This window comes from Lissotriton vulgaris, chromosome 6, assembly GCF_964263255.1.
Source record: "Lissotriton vulgaris chromosome 6, aLisVul1.2, whole genome shotgun sequence".
NCBI lineage: Eukaryota > Metazoa > Chordata > Amphibia > Caudata > Salamandridae > Lissotriton > Lissotriton vulgaris.
Window position 1 is genome coordinate 1,581,950,930 of NC_141694.1, and position 13,756 is coordinate 1,581,964,685.

Here is a 13,756-nt window from a genome sequence, read left to right on the forward strand (position 1 = left end):
CGCATATAACAGCACACAACACTCCTCCACCCAATACTCACCTTTTTTCTGTTCTTATGGGCATCACCCTAGAGTGAACCCCTTGCTTCTTCCAAGCACCAGCGCCAAGCTGCCCGACGTCAAAGAGAGGTTGTTGCGCGTTCGCTGAATACTTCTGGCCTCGCACTAGAACCTCCTTAAAGCCAAAGAAAGATACAAGAAACAGGTAAATAAACACCGAAGGCCTGGTCCAGTGTACAAAAAGGGTGATCTGGTGTGGGTCTCCACCAAGCATATTAAGTTTAAGAGATATAGCGTGTTTCATCCCAAGTACATAGGGCCGTATAAGATTCTCCAGTTGGTTGGCCCTGTGGCTGTCCGGCTTCAGCTGCCGGTTCATTTCAGGATACATCCTGTCTTCGATGTTTCCCTCCTTAAGCCCTCTCACTGTCCAGTCCGTAGGGTTCCTTCACCTCTGTGGGTTGAGCACGAATGAAAGTATAAGGTCCAGAGTGTGCTTGTCTCTAAGTGGGTGAGAGGCCGTCTGCTGTATTTGATCTCCTGGAAAGGGGATGGTTCGGAGGAGAACTCATGGGAGCCTTCCAAGTCAGTTCATGCTCCGCGCCTGGTTGCTCGTTTCCACAGGGACAATCCTGCTAAGCCTGCTGTGTTGCCACGTCCCTTGTACAGGGGGATGTACTGTCATAATCGTGATGTGTCCGCGGCACTCTGTAGGCTCATCGCGTACTGAAAACGGCAACAAAGACATTAAAACTACGTTTCCCGGCATGCCCGGGATCGCGTGGCATGATTGACGTAAATCACGCAAAACGCGGAAGTAAAAGGGCGTCCCGAAGACGCCAACTTCACCGATTATTCCTGCAAATGTCAAGAAGACGGTTGGTATCCTGCTGGTCGGGTAAAATACCGCTTTAGTTATTTAAACCTCGAGTGTCCCGTTCTGGGGTGGACACTTCCCGTAACTCGGAGCGGAGAGCTTCTCTGTGTTTACTTGTGAGGGCATTTTTGAACCAGAGCCTGCAAACTCCCTGTTGGAAGCGTTCATCTAATTGCAGGGAGAACCCGGAGGCTGATATTCTTTCGAGTATTGCACCACTCGCCCTAGGAAATCAAGACTTGAACTATTTCATGTGTATGTTGTGCAAGGTACTTAACTGGAGCGTCTATGACTCATTAGCCGTTCAGGAACCATTGGATATACCGGTTCCATTGAGTGTATATACTTTGTGAACACTGGGGCAAATGTGAAAACTGCCAATTTGTATATTTTATTTTCATCCCAACTCAGGAGAAGAGAGACACAGGGGTTCAAGTCTACAGGGGGTTGTGCCAACAAGACTACGAAATAACACTGTTAGGTATGCATGGTTCTTGTGTGTAAGATTCTTTCCGCCTTTTTGGAATGTGAATCATATAACTGGTATTGTGTATCCCTTAGATGTTGGTGTCATCCTTCTAACAATGTACCGACTCTCTTCCCCTAGAAATCAGGCCCAACGTATTTTCCTTTACAGGTAGGGGTAATTCCATACAACATATAAAGAGAAGAGTAAGGTATTGGAAGTGTGTCTAGGGGTGTGGGAGGGTACCTTCTAACTGTCTGTCGATCTCGTTTCAGATCTCCCTCCCCGATGTCCCCTTCCTTTCCCTCCCCGGCGGGCCTGTCCTAGTCACCTGTGTGTATACTTCAGGCTCTGGCGGAGTCGCGTAGGGGAGGTTATAGGTCATTCAACACAGCCCCGAAGAAGTAGAGAAGATGGAGCCTAACACATACATTAACAGGATCCAAAGAGCACAGTTCTCCAGGTGTCTTGTATTCGATATTTAGTATATTTGGATTTGTCTCTCGAAGAAATTGAAGTAAATCATCCCAAGCATATTCAGCACAGCTTAGAGTAAGGAACCATGTAGGAGTTCCTAAGTTCCTTAGCATACATTTGAGTTCTCCGTGACGACGGTACCAGTACTCATTAGTACCACGCTGACATGCCATCAGATTAATCAGCTGAGATTCCAAAACATTATCTTTCTGCTGTACTTTATTCATAAATTCCTTTGCCAAAACATTTTGCAGATATATACCTGTTTTCAATTTATGGTTTACTGCATAAGAAAGTCCAGACAAATCACTCTCAAACAAAAGATGAAACAAATATGGAATACATTGTCGAAATCTTGGATCTTCTGCATATAATCTTTATGTCCGGTATTCAGATGCAGGAATCTGCACTGGTCATTCATCATATCATCCTCCTTTTCCTGTAGGTAACAACTGAGGGAAACAACAAGCTTCCAAGCTTTTTTCCCATACACTAATGGGAATTCCTTTTGCTTCTTTCATTCGAAATAACTCTATAGCATTCCCCATCATTTGTTTGGAATGTAATGGATGAACACTGTAATGTTCGTAGATTTCTTCAGTTCTGGACACATCCACTTTTTCAATTTGTCAGTTAATTCTTCATCTCCCACATACACATTTTTGTAATATTGATTATTTTTTACCAGATACAACGTTGCCTTTTTCACTTTCCTAACATCCACTAATTCTTGCCAGATTTTCTTACTCTTAGTAGGAATGCCAATACAAGAATATCTAAAGGCTCATCCTCTACATTTTCTACACCAATAGTTTCAATATTTTTCTTTATATCTAGAGGCAAATATACAACTCTTCCCTTTAATCCTCTCTGTAAATCAGAAGGAGGCAATTTTCCTGTCTTAGGCTCCATACGAACAATAGCCTGAAATGGATGCACATATTGGATAAGAATAGACTCATAGGTATTTAAATCCATCAGTTCCGAAGGAATATTTACCTACTCAAGAATATTATGCACAGCTCTAGCAGGCATTTTGTTCTCATCTAATTTGTTATAACAATATTTACAAATACGCTGATCAGAACCCAAATCAAAACAATTCTCTCCCAACAAATACGTTGCAAACTCCTTCCACTCATTATTATTTTCTTTTTCACTTTTTAAATATAGATCAACAGTCCTGGTCTGATTTTTATAATGAATTTGTCGACAACAGATACAAGAAAAATTTGGCGTTTTACCTAAAATCACCTTAAAATGTATAATTTTTTGCTCAAAATGTTCTACACTGCACTGTCCTACATTCTCTTCCACATTTTCTTCTATTAATCTCTCACTTTCTCCACTGTCTTCCTGAGGACCAAAGTAACTAATCTCAACTTCATCACAAACATTTGTTACATCTGATACAGATCCATACAAAAGAGCACTGTTCAACTTTTTTAACAATAGTGCTGGACTTTTCGCGTAATACAATGTTCTGACTAATTTCCTCAGTATGATGAACTGCTAACATCCTGAAATGGTGGAAAATGGTGGAAAACACTTCGATATATTTTTTTAGAAAGACAAGCCAGAGAATGACCTTGCAAACCAGTATTTTCTCTCACCCTGCAAGGGTCTAGTCCTTGCAACATCCTAATCTTTTGTTTAACACTTTTCTTAGTATAATTACGCAAGAAATTGCATAAAAAATCAATAGATTCTTGCCGCAGACTGCAAATACTACTTCAATTCCAAGTGTACACTGGAGCTTTAGGACGTCTCCCTAAAACTTCACCAGCTAACACCTCTTCTGCATTTCTAGAAACAATTTTCTCTTTCTCAATAGGACAACCATTTCTAACCTCAGAAGCACGACCACTGGTGTCAACTGCATGCAACAAATCATTACTCTGAAGATAGCTTTCTTCATTAAAAAAAAGGCTCAGAACTTGAACTATGTTTCCATTCACCCAAAAAAACCTCCCAAAAATTACTTCTGTTAATTAATCTTCTCTACTTACTTTTGGACTTCATTAAATGGATTCGCTTATCTAGTGATCTAACTCTATTGATTACTAAATAAAACAATTTACTTTTCAATTCTAAAGCTTTCTCAACTACATTTTCTATAGCTTTCTTCTTCTTATATATATAGTTTTTTTCTTACATACCTTAATTTCTTTAATTAAATTTGTTACAAATCTATTATAAAAAATGTTTTCCTAATTTCTATAAATTGATTTTTTCTCCTTTTACTATACACAGTTTTGTCTGCACTTGATTTTCCATTATTCTTTTCTTTATTAGTATTTTTTTTTCGTTGCTGATACACTAAAAACATTTTTCTGTTTCTGAGCATTACTCTTAGTCTTTAATATTTTCCTCAAAAAAGTGCTCCTGCTCTTACCAGGACTTTCTTTCTCTTTGTTAAGACATGTCTCTTCATGTAAATCTTCTTGATGACTTCTCTTCAAATACACACTTTTCTTTTGTTGCTTGCGCTTTTGGAACTTCGTTGGCATAATATAGTATTTTCAGTATCGATAAACACAACCTATAATAAAAAAATATATTTAACATTACAAAAAAAAATATATCAAATATTCTATTATATTGCTTACAAGACAGAGGGAGGATTATAAAAATAAAAGGATTTACAACAAAAGAACAAGGAGTATGAAACAAGGAAAATATAATAAAAAATGAGAGTATAAATAGACACTGCAATATAATGGAATAAAGAAACAGCCGCGGCCCGTGGAGGGAGCTGGGATGGGGCAGGTAGGCGGGGCGGGGGAGGGCAGGGTGAGGAGTGATAAACAACGGAATGTGGATCATTGCAGGTAAGTAAACAATGAAATTAATTAAATTAATAAAACACATTTCGGGACATATTATCAACAAAAGGCGATAGATTATCGCCGCTTTTATCGGCAGGAAAATGCTGATAAAGCGACAATAATGAGCTTGATAATATACTCTTGAGAATTCCCAAACCAGCCCAGGTTAACACCAGAACCTAGGCTCCTATAGCAATTTAAAAGAACCTAGGGGCATATTACCAAGGGGGGCGATAGGCAATTATAGCCGATTTAGCTGCCGTTTTCGGCCGCTAAGTGGCGATAATTCTATCGCCCTATTAGCAAGCTGTCACTAACTGATGTTAGCGACAGCTTTTAGGTGATAGCAAGCGGTTTGGGGCCTGTTTTGCATGTCAGCGATGCTTATCGCTAATGACATGCAAAGTGGGGGTACCCAACTAGTTAGCGACTGAAAGCAGTCCCTTACGTCGCTATCGCCTATTAGCAAAGCAGGCGTAGCATTGGAAATATTCGCGCTAAGCGTGAATATCTCCAAATACTAACACTTGCCCAGACCAGTTCTTAGCCATGTTATCCAATGGGAGGTGGATAACATGGCTAAGAGCATTTAGTCGCTAATGCGTGAATATCGCTGTATTCTCGGCGATATTCACGCATTTCGCCGCTATCGCTGCATATTTTAGCACAATGGAGAAAAACGTTGCTAATACCATGTTTTCTCCGCTAACATATCCAGCGATAAGCAGCGATAAAAAAATCGTCGCTAGGCCTATTTAGCAATTAATATCACTACTTGTTGGTAATATGCCTCTTATTACCAAGCCCATTTTCGCCGTTTTATCGGCAGTTTCCTGCCCATGAAATGTCGATAATTTTAACACTGGTCCTTAATAATATGCCCGTCAGTGCCATATTATCAGTAAAGGGCGATACATTATCGCCGATTTTACCGGCAGGAAACTGCCACTAAAGCGGCGATAATGGTCTCGATAATATATCCTTGTGAATTCCCATAGAAGCCCAGGTTAAGACCATAACCTGGGCTTCTATGAGAATTCACAAGGATATATTATCGAGACCATTATCGTCGCTTTACCTGCAGTTTCCTGCCGATAAAAGCGGCGATAATGTATCGCCCTTTCTTGATAACATGGCCAGTAATCCTTTAATGTACAGAGACGCACAAAATGATATTAAACAAAAAAAATAACAGCATGCATTATAGAAAAACACATTTACTACTTTAAAACGTTTAACAACGGACGAATATATGGGCATATTATCAAGATAGGCGATAACGTTATCGCCGCTTTATCAGCAATTTTCTACCCATAAAGCGGCAATAATATTATCGCCTGTCTTGATATACCCCATAATGCCTTGATGTACAAAGATGCACCGCACACACTCCCATACAACTTATCAACTCACCTTTAAAATTGATTTGTAGATTAAGAAGAATACCACTCACACAGTGGATATTCTTGTACAGAATCTCTCTAGTTCAGTGTTTGCAGCAGAACGGTCAAATGGAACATTTTCCCTCTCATTGTACACATACATACATATAAACAACCAATTAAAATCCTGTACACATTAATAAAAAAAAACACATTTCTATTGGTTTAACATTCCAAACCTTTCCAAGTAACAAAACGTTCAACCCTTCTCCCATTCCACAATCTGCTAGTTACCATAGAAATACTTCAGAGAACACCTAACTCAGCACACAGGTGAAAAGTTCATCATACATTGTTGCAAATTGAAACAGCAAGTATACTTGACTGGAGAATATACCAGCTTATTTTATGTAACGTTCTTTTCCATCACTTTTTCTTAACAAATAAAAATAAGGCTTTTAAAATGCAGAAATATGCAACCTAGTTTTCTGTAAAATGTTGTCAAACAACCAATCAATTCTTTTCTTTTTCAAAATTGCATGTTGTCCACCATTTTAGAAAAACGTACTTTTCAAACTACCATTTCATTTACAGACGCCATCAGAGTGCATCCAGACCTCTCTTCAAAATGCTTATAGTGTGGATTGTGGGACACAGCTATATTTTCTAGAGCCAAAGGTATGCAGAACAGAAAAGAATTCACAAGGACCTAGGTTTACCAAGTGTGGACATTAAATGGATTGGACAGAGAGGATTAAAGTGTCACCAATTGATGCCATTGGGTAAATCCTTTATGCATCTCCAACATCCTGACCTCATAATTGTGCACTGGAGTGGGAATGACCTAGGTACTTTGACTGGGGTAGCTCTGGAAATGCTTATGAAGGACACATTTGCACAATTGATGACACTGTTCCCCAAAACTGCCTTTGTATAGTCTAATATATGCCAAAGGCAGAAATGGAAGCGGTCCAACCACTATTGTCCACAGTGTGAAAAACTAGGAAACATGTGAATAAATCTGTTTCTGCCTTTCTCCGAGACTACCGAATGGGGTCCATTTACAACAACAATCTGCGTTTCAATATGCATGGCATCTATAGGAGAGATGGTCTACATTTTACAGATGAGGGGAACAGAGTCTTCCTCATAAACTTAAGACTCTGCATCGGTACTTACTTGTAGGTGCTAAAATCTCCCAATAAACACAACGGTTCTTTTTAGAGCCACACAACACATAAACAAATACACTTCATAAATATCAAAAATTATTTTTAATTTTTCTTGCTTACGTACGCTTACGTGAGGACTTTCAACATTCCAGCTGTACGTCGTCCATACGTGCTTGGTACGCGTACAATAAATCTACTACCCCCAGAGCAACAGTATATGTTCAGAATGTTTCTACCCTACCCCCTTTCCTTATTTCTCAACTTTGTTTTACTGTTTTCTTGTGACTCGGTTGTCGTGACAAATAAGATGGCTGCCAACACTTCCTGGTTTGGAGTATTGACAGCCAATCAGCATTCAGCTCCTGCTCGTAATTGTACGGATTTCTGTACGCGTACTGCGTGACTTTTCTTAAAAATAAAAAATAAAAAAGAGAGTAATCATCCATATACGACCCCCTGATAAACCGTAAAGGATCAGAATGTTTCTACCCTGCCCCCTACCATTATTTCTCAACTTTGTTTTACTGTTTTCTTGTGACTCGGTGCTACCGAGGCACAAGATGGCCTCCAACACTTCCTGATTTTGAGTGTTGATATAATCAAACCCATTATCGCCACTTTAGAGGCACTTTCCTGCCGATAAAGTGGCGATAATTTTGTCGCCCAGGCTTAATAATATGACCCAGAGTGCGTAGTGTACAGCAGCTTCTCTGCAAAATCTATAATTACCTTAAAGCAGTGACAACAGATACCTTACAACAGTCTGACAAACAGATCCACAACCCTATTACGCCACTTTTGAGTCACTTTTAAGATGGGTAAAGTGACGCAAAGAGCTTGTAAATATACGTTTAACTTTTGATGAAAAAATCTCAACTCCAGACTCTGCGAGACAGTTTTAATGTTCTTTTCTCTCTCTTTCTCTCTCTCACTCTCTGTGACATCATTTCTCTTTCTCTCTTAAACTTATAGACACTGCTCTCCACTTGCACATGTAGAGGAACAGCCCAACTGAAGTTGTGAATTCCACTGGCTGAAGTCTTTGGCCGCAGTGTTTATACAACGGTAAGCATAGAGGCCTAGATCTACAAAGCCTTCATAGCATTGCATTAGAAATAAGTCGACATATTTACAATACTGTTATGCCACTTTTGTGTCAGTAACGCAGTAGGCACTTCCATATAGACACCACTTGAATGGCATTATAACAAGTGAAATGTACGAGGCACAGTGCACACGTAAAACCATAGAGTTACCTTGACTTGTAATGGTTCAGCTCATTTACTCACATCTACATAATTCTAAACTCTAATTTTCTTTTTTGTTTTCCAGATTACTAATCGGACGTCTTATGAAGTCCATTTAACAATTTGCTTATAATATTGTTTGTTATTAAACTTATTTTTCTACTTGTTTGCAATATAGTTAGAATTAAGTTTCGTTCAGTTATTGTTTTAATAAAAGTTCATTAAAAAAAGTACATACTTCTTTTATTTTGTGGGGGAGGGGAGGGGTGTATGATGGTCCACAATAGAAATAATGTTGAAATAGCATAGTAAGATATTCAAGACTAGGATTGAAAACTAATGACTTCTATTTCCTCTGAATAGACTACAACTTAGAAAAGAAATCAAAATAATACGAAACAATGTGTTCCACATTTACAAACGTCTTGCAACATTTTCCCATGCAAACTTACCCCCTACAAAATTAAATGTTTGGGACTCAATCATACCCCTCAAACCACGGAAACAATCACCCCACAAAGATTTCTATATTGTATGAGGAGCTGGGTGGCCCTTCGCCTACTGCTCTGGAGTCCACGACGCCCAGACCAGGTTGGTGCAATGTTCTGGGGGGAAACAGCGATTACAACGTGGTCATAACCACGTTTGATCGTCACCACGAAGCCATTAGGATGCATTTCGGGCCATATTATGAACAAAATGAGATAGATTATCGCCGCTTTATCCCCACTTTCCTGCTGATAAAAACGGGGATAATGTATCGCCTTTTGTTGATATCGCGTTTTGTTGATAAAATGGCCCAAAATTCGTTTTATTAATGTGATTGTTTACTTACCTGCAATCATCCATATTCCGTTGTTTATCACCCTTCCCCCTGCCCCTCCCCCGCCCCCCCTGCCTGCCCCATCGCAAGTCCCTCCACAGGCCGCGGCTGAAAGACGCGGTTGCGATCTAGTCATTTACCACGGGGTTGTGGAGAATCCTTGGTGAGGCGTGCTCTGACTAACAAGTGCGCAGTGTAGTTCCAATAACCGACGGTGGTTTTTCTAATCTGAACCTGCCGATAGCATTAACAGATGTGGAGTCTGTCCTCTAGCTCTATTACATCCCCAACCTACAATTGTAACAGGAAACCGGCATCTAGTATCCGGGGGCAGAGACAGCACAAGCTCCGGGAACTTCCCACACGCTGGTAAGAATGGCGGCCGCTTCCAGGCAAACACTTAATGATTATGAGGTAAGAACTCTACCTGAAGGCCCCCTCTATCTTTCCGTTTCAGTCTGGGACCAGAGAGTCCCATTGCCACCTGACTGAAGCTTCTTTCAGCAAATACATTAGGTAAGATTACCGCTATTTCAAATATGTGCACACCTTGCTTTGTAAGACTCACATCTTCCGTGTGACACTTTTAAACTGAACGCTGCACTTAATCCTTCTGCCCTGCATGTGTTGACCGACATAGCCTTAAACTCCACACTGAGCTAACCACCTCGTCAGTCCTTTTCATACATGCGAGGCTCCTTGCAGCTGCTAACTAAAAAACCTCCTAAAGAAGCCATAAGTACCACGTCTTGCCTCAAAGCACTATACCAGTTCTTCTTTTCTTCCTTTTGATAAATTTGGCTTTCACTTAATTAAAGCTATTCTCCACAAAATGGTGAGAGATTCCTTGTATGCTATAGTTGCACCCAGAAGACTTAATTCCTAAATGCAGAATTATTTCTTTTTTCAGACAAATTCCTGAAAGGGCGAGAATTCGACATATATCGTTACTACACAAATGGTGCAAGTAATTTTCATTAATTGTTGTTTGTATTGTGTACCTGTCCTGACGAATGCTCCGTAGACCCGGCTGGGCGACATGGAGCAGAAACATGTTGATGCTATTAAAAAGGTATAAAGAGATCCATTAACTCGATCTCCTATTATACCGCAATTTATTTTATTAGCAATACTTCACCCCCCTTTTTTAATAAAACTTCCACCGGTGTAGTATTAGCTTCTTAACCTCCTTTTTTTGGGTGCCCTTCCTTCCCTTATCTCTGGACACTGCCACTAACGCCAGAGGTTGCCTCGGGTTGAGGCTTGGCATACAGCACGTTATTGGTACACTCGATGATAAATGCCATAACGCGCGTGAGGGGCGGAAGAAAAACATACACCGCACGAGTAACACCGCGTTTATGAGAGTGTCCAATTTTAACCAATGGTTAAAGTGGTAACAAGTGTCCATTCTTCTTTTTTGATTACCATATAACTGTTACCGGGGTGATGAATGGACCGTTGACCCTACTCCCCAATTTTTGATTAATTGTCTCTGAAGCAGCGCACAGCTGCGGGAGTCCTTGACCAACAGTGTGACACTCAGTATAGTGTAATTCCACTGTTGTAGAACTGGTAGATCATAAACAAAATGGAGGATAACGTGGGATTGAGCTTCACTGGAGAAGACATCAACGAAATATTGGCAGGCCAATCTTTACTGCAAAACACAGACTTAACGCAAGCCTTGGCCCAAACAGACGACTGGGAAAGTCTTAGCGAGAAGAAGAGAGAACAAATTCGTACTGCCATTCATGGCATAATAATGACAGAGTATCTGAGGTCCAAATCAGCCCCAAGAGGACTATGGGTGAATAATGCCCCTAGAATTTTTCTGCACGACTTAGCATTTCGTCGTGATTGGTCATCGATCTCTTGGAAATGTACTCTAGATTACCTGGTCTTAATAGTAAAAACAGCAAAGAGACTGTCTGATGCTCTATTGATTCAGATACAAGCATGCGAAGATGAACTGAAAAAAGCAATCAATTCAGCGATATATCAAAAGAGGTTGGAGGAGATAACGAAAGAAATGAATGACACCCATGAATACCTCATGCAAAATAAACTTCAAAAACTCGCAAAAGATCTCAAGAAGTTCAGCCAGGAACGCATGCACCCATATACAAAAGAGGAGTACACAGGCCCTAATGCAGGATCAGATAACGAATCTTCAGATAGAAACACCTCAGAAGGTTCAGAATCAGGATCCGAGGATTCCATACCCAGAAGAGGCCGCTACAATTACCGGAATAAAAGACCCAGGAGAAGCAATAGATGGCAGAGACCTTACTATCAGGGGAACCAAATGCCATACTTTCAACCTTTCATCCCCCCATATGCAGGCTGGATGAACCCCTACAATCACAGTATGCAACCATTGCCTCCACAAATGGGAAATCAACATACTGCCGGAAATGAAAACACTCATCCTCAACAGCCTTTTTTAGGGAGAGGCCAGAATCAATCCCGCGGAAGAAAAAAGAACATCAATTGGCAAGACCAGCAACGCAACATACAAACGAGGAGCATGGCAACGGCCAAACCGAGTACGAGCAAGAACAACTGATCGTCAACTTGACCAATGTAGTCCTAACAGATGACCAAACAAGAGTCTTGAACAAAGGCCTGGGATTTGTCCCTACCCCCCCACTAGACACTTTCAAACTCAAGTGCGAACTCTCTGAGTTCTGTAGAACCCTAAAATTGAAATCATTCTTCATGGGCACAGAATACCGAAATGAGGGAGACACGTCCTTACGGAACAAATCCAAATTTAATCCACCAAATAGTGCCATTCCTGTAGAAATACAGACCTTTGAACAAGCATTGCTAAAAGGAATAGACGACCTTGACAAAACTAAAAAACACACTTTCCAAAACCTGTCTAAAAGAGAACGTCTAGCCTTGGAAGAACTGCAGCAGAATACAGAAATGATCTTAAAACCTGCGGATAAAGGGGGAGGAATCGTTATCCTAAGCAAACAAGGATATGACGAACAATGTCTGAACCTCTTGGCAGATACAAAATTCTACCAAAGGATACTAACGGACCCTACCCCCAGACTCCAGAACACCATTTCAATAATGGTCTATGAGGCTGAAATCAATTCTTGGATCTCTAAAAAAAAAAAAAAAAAAAAAAAGAAGCAGAATACTTGATAACCAAAGAACCAAAAACACCGTTCTTTTACTCTCTTCCCAAGACCCACAAAAACAGAGTCCCCCCTCCTGGACGCCCCATAGTTTCGGGGATTGGTTCTCTGTTAGAACCATTATCTAAATTCGCTGATGAGTACCTAAAACCCATGGTGCAAAAGACACCCACCTACCTTAAAGACACCCGGGATCTACTCATCCAACTATCCAACAAAACATTTGACCCAGACACTATGGTATTGGTAGGACTGGATGTGGAACAACTATACACCAGCCTCCCACAGAAGGAAACTCTCCAAATGTTAGAAGACCAACTATATATGGAGGAGTGGACCTACAGGACACCCAGACACTTTGTCCTGGAGTGCTGTCGTTTAGCACTCACCGAAATTTTTTTCGAATATAATGGTGACTTATATCTCCAATCCCATGGAACATCTATGGGCAGTTCCTTTGCCCCCTCGGTGGCGGGTCTTTATGTGAGCCAGTTTGAGAACAACTTTGTCCTCAATGAAACTAACCCATACGTTTCCAGTATTTTATACTGGAAACGCTATATAGATGACATTCTATTGATCTGGCACACTAACCAAGACCTTAAACTCTTTATGAATTGGCTAAATGAGAGGGACAAGTGGTTGAATTTCACCTACACCGTGAGTAAAACCCAGTTGGATTTCCTAGATCTCACGATCTTTGTAGAAAACGGAAAGCTGGAAACAAAAACATACACGAAACCCACAGCAAAGAACAGTCTTTTATCTTATAAAAGCTATCACCCAAAAGCCCTCAGGGACAACCTACCTTACAGCCAATTTTTAAGACTCAAAAGAAATTGTAGTAAAAAAACGGATTATGAAACACAATCAAAGGAACTGTGCAAAAAACTGAAATCAAGAGACTACACCTCAGCAACCATCACAAAGTGTTGTAAAAGAGCTAAAAACCAACCAAGAGATTGCCTCCTACAAATCAACAACAAAGAACCCAACCAGGATCTAGTAACATGCGTAACAACCTTCTGTCCTGCGATATATGATGTGCAAAAACTCATCAATAAAAACTGGTCTATTCTGTGTACTGGAAAACAAACCTGGCCGAAGCCCCGTTTTGCCAACAAACGGACAAAGAACTTAAAAGACCTACTTGTCCACACTCGCCCAATCGTACCCAAAACCAAACCCTCTGATCTGAGAAGTCTAGAAATGTCACCAGTCACAGGACACTATCCCTGTGGCTCTTGCCAAGTGTGCAAATTAACAACCATCACACAATCTCTACAACTTACCGACTCCCTCACCTGGACACAAAAACAACATACGAAT